Source organism: Acomys minous (genome assembly GCF_964271855.1).
Source record: "Acomys minous genome assembly, chromosome: 19".
NCBI lineage: Eukaryota > Metazoa > Chordata > Mammalia > Rodentia > Muridae > Acomys > Acomys minous.
In genome coordinates, this window is record NC_140499.1 from 43488185 (window position 1) to 43500707 (window position 12523).

The window sequence follows — 12523 nt, forward strand, 5'->3', positions numbered from 1 at the left end:
TTTAGACAGCATTTCTCTTGTAGTACTGGCTGTCCTGGAACTAGCTTTGTAGACCAGGCTATTCTCAAACTCACAGCAATCCCTCTGTCTCCCAAGTGCTGGGATTAAAGGCATGAGCCACCGTACCCATCTGTCCAATAGCATTCTTAAAGCATTTTGTGATGGTGATCCATACTGGTGTGCAAAGTACCCTGAGACCCAAACTAAAATATAAAGAAGCAAATAAATACAATCTGAAATATTAATTTAACATGCTTTTAATCCCAGCACTCGGGAGGCAGAGACAGGTGGATCACTGTGAGTTCAAGGCCAGCCTGGTCTACAAAGTGAATTCAGGACAGCCAAGGCTACACAGAGAAACCCTGTCTCAAAAAATAAAAATAAAAAAATAATAAATAAATAAATAAATAAATAAGGTTGGTAAGAATGTTAAGAAAATGAATTACTTTCATGTCTGAGTAACAAATTCCTGTGCAAGTCAAATGGTTGCTAAATCTTTGACTTCAGTAAAATTAAAATGGGATTCAGCTCAGTCAGCCGTTGATAGATTGTTTTAAAATTTTGTTATAGATCACTGTATGCATACACCTCTGTAAGCGGTGAGGGACACAGCCAGAGCGGCCTTCATCCCTATTCCATGAACAGGATTTGTTTTCACTGAGTGCACTTTTAAATTTGCTAAGTTATTTGTTTTCTAATATACTGATCAAAAGTTATAATATGCCCACAGGGCTTTGATCAGTTGTGGCAGTACCCTCCCCAGGATGACGAGAGCTGCCTTACAACTGCCAACACAGTAGCAGACTTAGAAGCTGAGTTTCTCCTATTTTTACTCATTAATAGTAGTGGTAATATGTTGATTTTTTTGGGGGGGGGGACTATGTGTCAAGCTGGAAAGTGGTGGCGCACACCTTTAATCCCAGCCTGCAGGAGGCAGAGGCAGGTGCATCCCTGTGAGTTCGAGGCCAAGCTGGTCTACAAAGTGAGCCCAGGACAGCCAGGTCTACATAGAGAAACCCTGTCTCAAAAAATAAACAAACAAACAAACAAACAAAGACTATGTTTCATATAACCGAGGTTGAAGTCCAACTTACTACAGAGCCAAGGATGACCTTGAAATCCTTATCTTCCTGCCTTTGCGTCTCCACATGTTAAGATTATAAGCATATGCCACCGTATCCTGTTAGAAACCGCATATCCTGTACACCACTGACCCACAAAGCTGAAAGGTAGTTCATGCCTGCCTGTAATTAGAGCACCAAGGGTATCTGATGCCCCTGGCTTCCTCTGGCACCTGCACTTATGTGCATATCACCACATATGCACACAATTAAAATTAAGTAAAACTCTTTTTAAAAAATAAAAGAGGTAACAGACTGGAAATATAGCTTAAGTGGCAGAATACCTGCCTAGAATCCTGAAGCCCTAGGTTCAGTGCCCTGTGACAAACTGGAAGCAGTGCTGGAAATTCCAACAAAAAGCTAAAGTGATTGTAAGTGGAACCACTCTACTTTGCTGCGTTTTGCCTCTCCACTGTCTTCAAAGTACAGGCATTTGTAACATCTGCGTCCTGGAAATCTAGGCAAAGAAAGTTCCAGGCACAGAGGTGTTGCCATTCTTGGCCGAGTTCACACATCAAGATAACAATCAATCCAAAACAAACAAAAAAACCAAAACAAAACAAAAACAAAACCAATAAACAAAACAAAACAAAAAAACAATCAATCCAAAGACTGCCATACCTTCTCAGCTTTTCAGTCAAGGTCAAGCTGCCTCAGGACTTCGGAATTCTGCACTGAAATCGAGTTCTTATAGCCTTGGTCATGAGCTGGTCAGACCCAAGCACTCTCCCTAGTAAACAAAAACCTACCTCTTCAGAAGAGCCTGTCATTTTGTCCGCTGCAGATGGCAGTTTGAGATAGGGGTCTAGCTCCCCTCCCTAAAAAGGCCCATTGACCTTTATTGCAAGTGAAATAGCTCATGGGAACAGTAAATGGCTAACCTTACTGTACTATAAAACAGGGCTCCCGGTAGCCTCTCTCTGCTCAGCTCCGCTGAGAGTCCTGTTAATAGCACTCCTCATAAAAGCCCTGTGCCACTGCCCAGGTGCAAACCTTTACAGAAATACAACTGGAGCTTCCAAAACCACTTGAAGAAAAAAGTGTCAAAGGATTGGCAACTATTTAGCAGCTGCTTCTTGGCCAGAATTTGAGATGACTATTTTTGCATATATATATATATATATATATATATATATATATATATATATATATATATGTTTTTGCTTTTATCTGGAGGAAATGGAAACTACAACAGGAGAAGCAGCATAGATTAATTCTGCACTGATAGCTCCATCTGACCTGGAGATCAAAAATAAATCAAACTCTGAACCAAAGAAATTAAAATCCACAAAAAGCCAGCAGTTGGTCTTCCAAAGCTTTTTTCTTAGTAAAAATAAGTGTAAATGTTCACTAAAGATAAATAAGCATGGGCTGGAGAGATGGCTCAGAGGTTAAGAGCACTGTCTATTCTTCCAAAGGTCCTGAGATCAATTCCCAGCAACCACATGCTGGCTCACAACCATCTACAATGAGATTTGGTGCCCTCTCCTGGCCTTCAGACATACATGCAGACAGATACTGTATAAGTAATAAATAAATAAATCTTTTTTTTAAAGATAAATAACCATGACATGCTTCAGGATAATATTAAGTATGAACATGAAAAGTAGTATATTATGCCTTTAATTCCAGCATTCCCATTCTGGAGGCAGAGGGAGGGAGATAACTGTGAGTTCAAGGCCAGGTTACATAGTGAGTTCCAGGACAGCCAGAGCTACATAATGAAACCCTGTCTAAAAAATAAATAAATAAATAAATAAATCATACAGAAAATATCTGTTACAAATACCTCTCACCGCAGATCCAAAAAGTATGTGTCCATCAAAGGATTTATAACTACCTGACGCACATTGGTGATTATTTTTATTGTAATCATTTTTTTTCCAATATATATAATATACTAAACTATGATTTTATTGGTTACTTTTCATGACTGGGACAAAATCTAACAGAAGCAACTTAAATGAGGAAGGATTTATTTGGCTCACAGTTGAGGAAAGCACATTCCATCATAGCCTGGAAGGGATGGTGATTTCATGACGGTGGGATCGTGTGATGAGGCTTTCTAAGGAATTAGAGAGAGAGGGCTCTCGGGCTAGAATTGAGGCTGGGATACATGCCAAGACATCCCCTCCCCACCCTCATGCGCGCGCACGTGCACACACACACACACACACACACACACACACAAAGGCCCCAAAATGCCCCATGTATTCAAGCTAGGCCCTACATCTAAAATTTCCACAGCCTTTGAAAACATCACCACCAGCTACAGACTAAGCATTATAACACATGAGCCTGAGGGAGACAGCTGACATTCAAATGATAACATCCCACTTCTGACTCTCATAGCTTATAGCCACCTCATAATTTAAAGTGCATTTAGTTCAATGTGAAAAGTCCCGATGACCTCATAGTTACAGCAATGTTCAACTCAAGGCAACCTCTTAGCTGTGAGTTCCTGTAAAAAACAAAACAAAACAAAACAAAACAAAATGACTCCTACTTCCACCCCACAAAGGCACAGAATTAAACAGTCCCCTTCCAAAGAGGATGAATGGGGCATAGTGAGGACAAGTTAACCAGCATGAAACCAAAATCCAGCAGGGCAGACAGAAAGCCCTATAGTTTCACGTCCAGTGCTCATGGCAAGTGATGTCCTCATCTGGACTCTAAGCAGCTTGGATAGTCCAGCACACATATGTCTGCTGTCTGCAGCAAAGCATACTCTCTTTGGGGCTGCTCCTTTGGGTGCCGTCTGCTTTCCAGGGAAGATAGCACCTTACAGTGATATATATATGTGTGTGTGTGTGTGTGTGTGTGTGTGTGTGTGTGTGTGTGTTTATGTATGTATGTATATGTATGTATACATATATGTATATATATCTACATATGTATGTATATATGTGTGTGTGTGTGTGTGTATATATATATATATATCCAGTCAATAAGCATATTAAGATATTAAATAAATTAAGCCAACCTATATTTCATTTAGTGAATTATGGTTGACATAATTACCTTTTTAACAGAAAAGTCTTAATACGTTTACTCATTTTTAGGGTTGCATTGTTTCCTTTTTCCCTTTCTTCTAATTACTATGAACAGCATTGTTAGTAGGGGGCCACACCAATGATGCTACAGCCAGTCTCCTGCGTTGGTTGCTTTGCTTGTAACTGATAGCAACAGTGTTAATCCCACTGGACTTAACGACTATCAGATAGTTTTTTAGCCAAATCTGAAGCAATCTTTATTAAGTCTGGCCAGGATATAGACACTAACCAGGTACATACCCGGGATTTCCAGAGGACGGCTGCAAGGTAAGTTAGTCTGGTGTTTATAAAGGCAAAACCCACAAGGAGATGTACTTCCTGCCTTTGTCCAATTGAGGTGAGTATACATCTTGACATCCTGCCTGCCTCCCTCCCATTTCCATGTGACTAAACACATCCTGTGCAGTTGGGGCAATCAGCCTTATTTACTGAAGTGAAAATACTTCAGTGACTTGTTATCTTACGGGAATAATGGCCCCCAGCATTCCAGGACATTGTCCTTGGGCAAGTAGGGTTTACAGGTTTATCTGTCCTTGGGCAAGTAGGGCTTATAGTTTAGAGGCATTTTTGTTTTATAGATCTCTTAAGCACAGTAATTAAAACTTAAAACATAACTTTGGCCCTCATAGCAACTTAACAGGTAAATAATTTACATTGGTTCATGGCTTAGAGAGGTAGGGTTCATCACAGCAAGAAAGGCATTCCAGAGGTCAGTCTGTGTGTCAGCTGCTTACCAAGTGACGCTTAACAGAGGTGATGTGTCAAGAGCCACTGACACAAGATTCTTGACTTTGCTACAGAAAAGAATTTTAAGACAAGTCAGTTTGAAGCAAGTTGGAGTTTAATAAGAAGAGATTTTAATTTAAATTTAAGTGATGGGTCAGCAGACATTTAGGAAAATGGGGGCACACACCCAACATGGGCGTGTGGCTTTCAAGTGAGTCACATTTAACACTCACACTTTGATTGGTTCCTGAAGTTACATCTCAAAGGGTTGCTAAGGAACTGAGATGAGATTATAGGGTGGGGCCTGATATACTTTGAATACAAGTAAGAAGAAAAACTATAGTTCCCAAGGGCTGTATCTGAGCTAAGATATGTTTTCACTATAAACAAAGTTTATGGCCTTGTTTATGAGATTCCCTAAAGATTGCAGGTTCACATTTGGGAAAAGGCCATATTCCAATGTCATATGTTCTCAGGCCTTAAACATAGTTCATTGCTATTTTAATGTTTTATTTTAAAATATCTCTACATAAAAGGGTATTATCTCTGGAAGGGGAGTGGGTTTGGTTTTTCGAGACAGGGTTTGTCTGCATGGCTTTGGTTGTCCTGGACTCACTTTGTAGACCAGGCTGAATTCCTCTTTTTTTTTTTTTTTAATTAAAATATGATTACATTATTTCCCCTCTTCCTATCCTTTCTCCCTTTCAAATCCATGACCTAATTTTCTTTGTTATACACACACTATATATATATAATTTATTTATATACTGTGTACATGTATATTCATTTATATAATCATTTATATGATTATATATATATGATTATATAAATGAACATATGTAATCATATAAATACAAAAATATATCTGCATCAGTTCTGCCTCCAGGTTTCTGCCCTCTCTGAATTTCTGTCTGAGCTTCCTTCAGGAAATGTAAGCCTAATTAACCCTTTCCTCCCCAATTTACTTCTTGGTGATAGTGTTTCATAGCAGCAATAGAAACACAGACTAAGACAGTACCTCAATTCAAATACCAGTTTCTGCATCTCCCCACCTCCGTCTGATGGCCTAGGATGGCAGGATGGCCATTCCATCTTAGAGGTTTGTCCTGAGGGTTGAGTTGTCCCTAGGAATGTTCTGGAGTAGTGTGTGGTACATAATGAACAATCATCAAACAAGAGCCGCTATTGCTGGTGTACAAAGTGACCTTGGAGTCTGAGCCACTTCTTATTTTCTTCACTACAAATAGTGATATGAGCCGAGCATGGCGGTGCAGGCCTGTAATCCCCAGCACTCTGGGATTTTGGGGCCAACCTAGTCTACACAGCAAATCCAGGACAGCCAAGGCTACACAGAGAAACTCTGCCTTGGGGGTGTGGAGGGGGGAGCAATATAAGGAACATCTTCACATCATGAGTTCCTTCTGATTAGTTATTTCCATGAGATCATGTTATGGGATCAAAGAGGTAGCCGAATGAAAACTTTAAAAAGTATTTTCTTTGATCTCTGCCCTTGAAGAAAGCTTAATGGTAGGGAAAAGCAACACTAACTGAGCTAAAAGAGACAATGAAGCAAAGAGGCCCACGTCTATTGGACAACAACTTCAACAACTTAGCAAACACCCACTGTGATCACAGAACTATACTACGGACACCAAACAGAAGCCCCTGCTTCTACCCAGGTGAACGACTTTGACAAGTGCCTCCCAGTCTGCTCTGTGCATCTTTCACGGTACATGTAACTGGAGTATGGAGGGAACCGAAGTGCTCTTTGTCCCTAAACACACAAACAAAAATCTGTGCAAGAAGGTAACACGAGACTATGTAGCCAGGTGCCAAATCACATTCTTCAAGAATCCCAGATCTACGGTACAGGCAGAGTCAGCTAAACAGTGCAGAGTGGGTGCTGGCTAGAGCTCGCTGGCAGACTTAAAAGCATTTTCAAAGGACCATAGCCAGTTGGCTGCCAAAAAAAAAAAAAAAAAAAAAAAAAAGCACCCAAGTAATGACTACATTAAATTCCACTTTCTTCCTACAATGTAGCCTTCTTATAATTGCCTTTAATCCATCCTCAAATGAACAGGACAGCTTTGCATCCAACATCAGCAGCAGGAACCGTTTTTTCTCTTGCTGAAACACAGTCCCCCTAACCCTGTTGGAAGGTGAAGGCATCTGCCAGCTTCATCTGGAGGTTAAGTCCAGAGTGGTGACTGCTGAAGCGGGGGACTGATGGCCCTGGCATTTGTCTGTTTGGGAAGGAGCAAAATAAATACCGATTATTTTTAGGATGCGTTATGGTAGGTATGGGGGTTGGTGGGCATCCAGGGGTTAGTTCTAGGTTCAGATGCCCTAAAAGAAGAAATTAGCCACAGGCGCATGCATGGTTGGTTTCTTGCTGGAGAAAAATCACTTCTAACAGTGGAAATGCTAGAGCTGGAAACAGGTCCAAGGCTCAGTGGCTCCAGGACCAGAACCTTGAAAGTGTTCCGGAATGCTACAAAAGGCCTGCCCTTTTTTGTGTGTTATTTTCATGCCACCTGTTGTTGTTTTGTTTTTCCTGCACATGTTTTATGTTTTATTTTGTTACCTGTAGGCCAGAGTCTGGGGTTTCCAGTCTTTTACTTTGCCGGTGGTGTCTTTCATCTGATGATCCTAACGTTGCTTAGACCTCACTCTGCCTCCCTTTCCTGCCTCTGGTACAGAAGTAATGTGTCCTCAACAAAAATCACATCGCAAACCTCACCACTCTCCAGTGCCTTTGCCTCCTTCTCTGTTTGCCTGGTTAAAGAGAGCAGGGCCACTCATTTCCAAAAAGCCAAAGAACCCTTTCCTGGCATTCAGGAAAACTTTCAAGTTGCCAGGAATCTCCTATGTAAGAAGACAAACCCCTATAAAGGCTTTTCTGGCCTTTAAAATGCCCAGACAAGCATTATTCATGTGCCTTACCAAGGCTCAATTAACCTGCCTCCGGAACTGACAGGATCCAAAGGACCCCAGAAGCCTCCTCAACACTCAGAGACCAGCTACTTTCCCCAAGCAGCAGACAAGCAAAGCTGCCTTCCTTATATGGTGAAAAGTGCCCTGCCCCTTTAAGGCCAAGATACTTGGCTGCAGTCAGTCCCTGGGAAGTTTGCGGGCAGCCAGGTCCTGTGTGGCTGATCCTTGCTGTTACCCTGCAGGTGAGTTCCCAAACCTTCCCTTCTCCCCTTGCGACGCCCCCCCCCCTCCCAGAATTGCTCCCAAAACAGTTTGCAAATGCTTTTATGAAAGGCTAGAGCATTTTAGGGTCAGCAAATAGGGGGTTGCTTGCAGAAGTTTGAGTTGAAGGAAAAGCAAGGTTAGTAAAGACATGTGCAGCAATGCAGGCGATGCGTCTAACTTCCCAAGCGAGGAAGCAGGAAGATGATGACCGAGGCCCTTGGGCATTCTGGGACAGGAAAAGTGAGAGCAGATTCTAGGCTATGCCTTAAAGGGTGAATTTAAAACTCTTGAGCTATGTAAGCTGGCGGGTTGCGAGTTTAAAGCAAACAGGAGCGGGAGGAGAAACAACGCTTCTGCAAGTGCTGGTGGCTTGGGGAAGCTGGAACACGGGGCTGACTGCAGAGGAGAAAAGTACCGGCGAATGCTCACGCAGCTGGGGCATGGAAGGCTGCAGCCTTAACCCTTTGTCTGGATGACTGTAAGGCTTGGCTGTCACGCACTCAAGGTGGGACTAGGGAGGGGGGTGTCTTGTGATGTTTTGCAATCGGATGAGGTTTGGGCAAAGTGTCGCTGCTTGCTCCCTAGCACCACGTGAAAGAAAGCGCTCGGGAATTCTGTCACCCTCCAGCCTTTGGCTGGCAGACTTAGTCGCACTTAAGCTGATTATACCTCCGTCGTTTACTAATTCAGCTTCCAGCTGCTTCTTCCCAGGAAATATAGCCTCTTAGTTTAGCAGTCTGAAATCAACTACCAGAACTTTTGAAGGTCTAAAGACTCGCCAGCCCGGAGTGTGTGTCCAGGAAAGGCTAAAATGCATTTTCATCTGGGACTGGGATTTTATTGATAGCCTAAGGAGAAGTGGGTGTGGCAGAGGAGCAAAAAGACTTGATGGTCATTTTATCTCCTGCCCCAAGCCTTTTTTTTTTTTTTTTTAAACCAAGCCCATTCATCAGCTACAGCCAAAAGAGAAGTCCGCCCAGGAATTTAAAAGAGAGGTGGTGTGTTGCAGGGTGTGGGTGTCGCCTCTCCTCTTTGCTCAGTCAGGGGTTATTCATCATCCTGAGCCCAGCTGGTTTCAGTGCAGTGGTGCAGTGGTCAGCGGTGGGAAGGTTTAAAAGTGGATTAAAATTCCTCACATATTCCCTGCCTTGTAAACATATTCGTATATCTTGAGTATTCGACCGAAGAATTTATTAACTGATTCATTAACTAATGAGTGCCCTATGTGCTCGTTAATGCTTCCTAGAGAAGACTCCTTGGAAAAATACTTTGTTTTTTATCAACAGGGCTTCCTCCATTCAAAGGCTTTTCCCTTGCCTGGCTTCTCATGGGTGGGTAAAGCCTACTTTGAGCTCTGAAATCATAAAAGACTCTCTTGAGCTTCACCTACACACAAATACTACTGTCCAGGAAAACAAAAAAAGTTCGTAGTCACAACATAGGCAAGACCGGAGCTTATGGGCCTAGATCTGCTTCATTTTGCATCAAGCTAATGCAGAAAGATGAGTCAAAGTATACCGCTTGCTGGCCTGGTGACTTGAATTCAATCCCTGGATCCCACGAGGTGGCAGGAGAGAACTGACTCCTAGGGATTGCCTACTGACTTCCAAGGGCACCATAGCATAAGAGCATCTGTCACACACACACACACACACACACACACACACACACACACACACACACACACACACACGTGCACTCTGCTTTCACTCTGCACGTAGCCAAGAAAAGGGAAATCTCATCCCCGGATCTGGGAAATCTCTACAAGGCAAACACTGTGATCTTTTGTAAACTAAATCAAGGCATTTAGCAAGCACAGCTTCTTAAACATCTCCCACACTGACCTTCAGTCACATACCAACTGCATGACTTCACAGGGCCATTTAGTTGAAGCGTGCTTCAGTTTCCTCACTACTAACACGTGGATTGGAAGGGACTTTCCGACCATGTAGGGCGACCAAGTGGAATTCAGCAGGTCTGGGCTATATTCCCGGTCTCTTTACTTATTCTAGGACTGCAGAGAAGTTCCCTAGCTGGTGCGCACCTTAGTGACCTTGTTTGCAAAGTAAATGAGTAACTCATTTTTTTTCTCTCCCTGCGACCTGGAGAAACATAGCATTCCTGGAGGAGGAAATGAGGTTTGGAAGCAGAAACCAGCTCTGTAGCCCTTTAGAACCACAGTGGGATCTTGTTCCTCCTCCCCCCCCCACCCCACCCCGGTCCCTTTAAAGGAAGGGCACCCAGCTCCCCGGAAAGCCATCCCTAGTTATTAGCCAGGCTTAGAGTAGATGCTCCTCAGCCGACTCACTTCCACTTATTCTGTTAGAATAGTTGGCTTTTTCCTTCGGTGCAAAAACATTTCATGAGCTCGAGGAGCAACATAAGGCATCTTAGCTTTTTGTTTGTTTGTGTTATTGTTGTTGTTGTTGTTGTTGACAGTTTCTCTGTGTAACAGCCCTGGCTGTCCTGGATGCACTTTGTAGACCAGGCTGGCTTCGAACTCACAGAGATTAGCCTGCTTCTGCATCTAAGCATCTTTGTAAAAGGGGTTTATTCCAGTAAAAAAGCATGTAAGGGAACTTTTTGCTACTATAAAGCAATTCTTACAATAACACCAATGGCTACTTTTCTATGAAATCTCTTAACACATTCACATTCTTTAAAAATGCCACTGTTGTTTGCGTTGTTTTCATCATTCCGGCTGCTCTGAGAGCAGAGTGTTTTACTGTAACAGGAATGCATAAGGCATGCTTCTATATGGAAGACAATCTCTCTGCCCTATTTGGAAAGCAGAGAGACATTTCAGCAGCAGAAATGCTTCAAGTATTTGTCACAGCACATAACACCAGTTGAGGATGCAGAATGACCCCCCAGCCCCACCTTGGCCACTGATCTCCTGGTCTGGATTAACACCTCTTCTATCAAGAGGCTGGATTTAGAGTTCACTGGACTGAGAGGTTAAATTAGTTGTGAGACTCCAGGCATCTTCCTTAGGATGTCCGAGCCTCAGTTCAAGTGCATAAAGCAAAGATGATGGTACCTGAGCATGCAGCCGGGGAAGAGTCAGAAACACGGCCAGTGCTGGGGGTGCTCTGTTTCATCCCAATGTGACATCATTTCTGCTACATCCCAAAGCCTAACAATTCCTAACAGAGTTGCTGTACTTCGCCTATAAAAAAGTGGCCCTGGGGGCTCAGCTGGTAAGAGCACACTTGCTGGGAAATCAAAAGGACCTGACTGCAATACCTAGCGCCCACATAGATATTGTCATGCCAGAGTTGAAAAGCAGAGACAGGTAGAGATCCCAAGACCTAGCTGTCTAGCTCCTGGTTTAGTGAGACATCCTGCCATTAAAAAAAAAAAAGTGGAAAGCAATCGAGACAGACACCCAATGTCCTCAGATTTCTGCATGTACACACACCTGATAACATACATGCACATACAACACACACATACATATACATATTCCACATATTTGTACAAAAATGGAATTCTGAAAGGACACTAGGCCTGGGTCTTGTGGGCTCTTCAAAATATTTGCAATTATTGGTATATTTCTAATAATACATATAGGAATGTTTAATTTTTGTAAAATTTATTTTATGTGTATAAATTTTTACTTGCATGTATGTATGTGCACTGCATGCATGCCTGGTGCCTTGGCAATCAGGAGAACATGTCGGACCCCCCAAAGACTGGAGTTACGTTAAAGATGGTTGTGAACCACCATGTGCATGCTGGGAACCAAACCTGGGTCCTCTGCAAGAGCAACAAGTACTCTGAATGATGGAGACAGCTCTCCAGCTACATAAATTCATTCTTTAATAATAAAAAAAAAAAGGTTAAGTTTGTGTTTAAGTAGAACCAAAAAGTAGTTGATGGGGTTTAAAAGCTGCTAGGTCTCAGAGGGCTTTGGATTGTCTTCTTTAGCGCCTTAAACCGCATGGAATGAGGAACCGGAAGTGAGCCTGCAGTTACCCAGGTGAGCTGGAGATGTGGGCGGAGCTGATCTGAATCTCTGCACACAGCTCCAGCTGTTTGCTTCCACTTCTGCAGCCCTGATGGAGACACTTGCGCAGTTGTCTTATCCAGTGTCTATCCTTCAGCTAAAGCTGTACTTGGAACAGTCCAGAACAACGGTGCTTCCCTTAAGGGAAAGGGGCAGTTCTCTGTTGCCCGTCTGCCTTAGGGCTGCCTTTGAAATAGCCACACACTTGCCTAGTGTTCTCTGAGTCTGTACTCAATGTTTGTGGCAAGCTGATATCTGCCTGCGGGAAATTGTCACTGGAGCAAGCCTTGTGGGATCTTGCCAGAGATGTGTGCTTGGCAGGACCTTCTGGGCTTTTCTCTATTAACCATCACAGAGGGAAGCAGACATTTTTCTTCTTCTTTCATCACACCTACCCTGGACTACTCTGACTTCCC

At 42.9% G+C, this 12523-nt stretch overlaps 1 protein-coding gene across 3 annotated transcripts in view; it reads left to right on the forward strand.

The window, feature by feature from the left end:
• Positions 1 to 12523, forward strand: part of LOC311590602 (IQCJ-SCHIP1 readthrough transcript protein) — a 735649-nt gene that overhangs the window by 567892 nt on the left and 155234 nt on the right. The window contains exon 1 of one of the 3 annotated variants that reach the window (XM_084769754.1): positions 7987 to 8076. The exons of the other annotated variants lie outside the window; for them this stretch is intronic. The gene's annotated coding sequence lies outside the window, so the exon portion shown is untranslated. Of the gene's footprint in view, positions 1 to 7986; positions 8077 to 12523 lie in introns of those variants that run through there. 3 annotated transcript variants of the gene reach the window in all.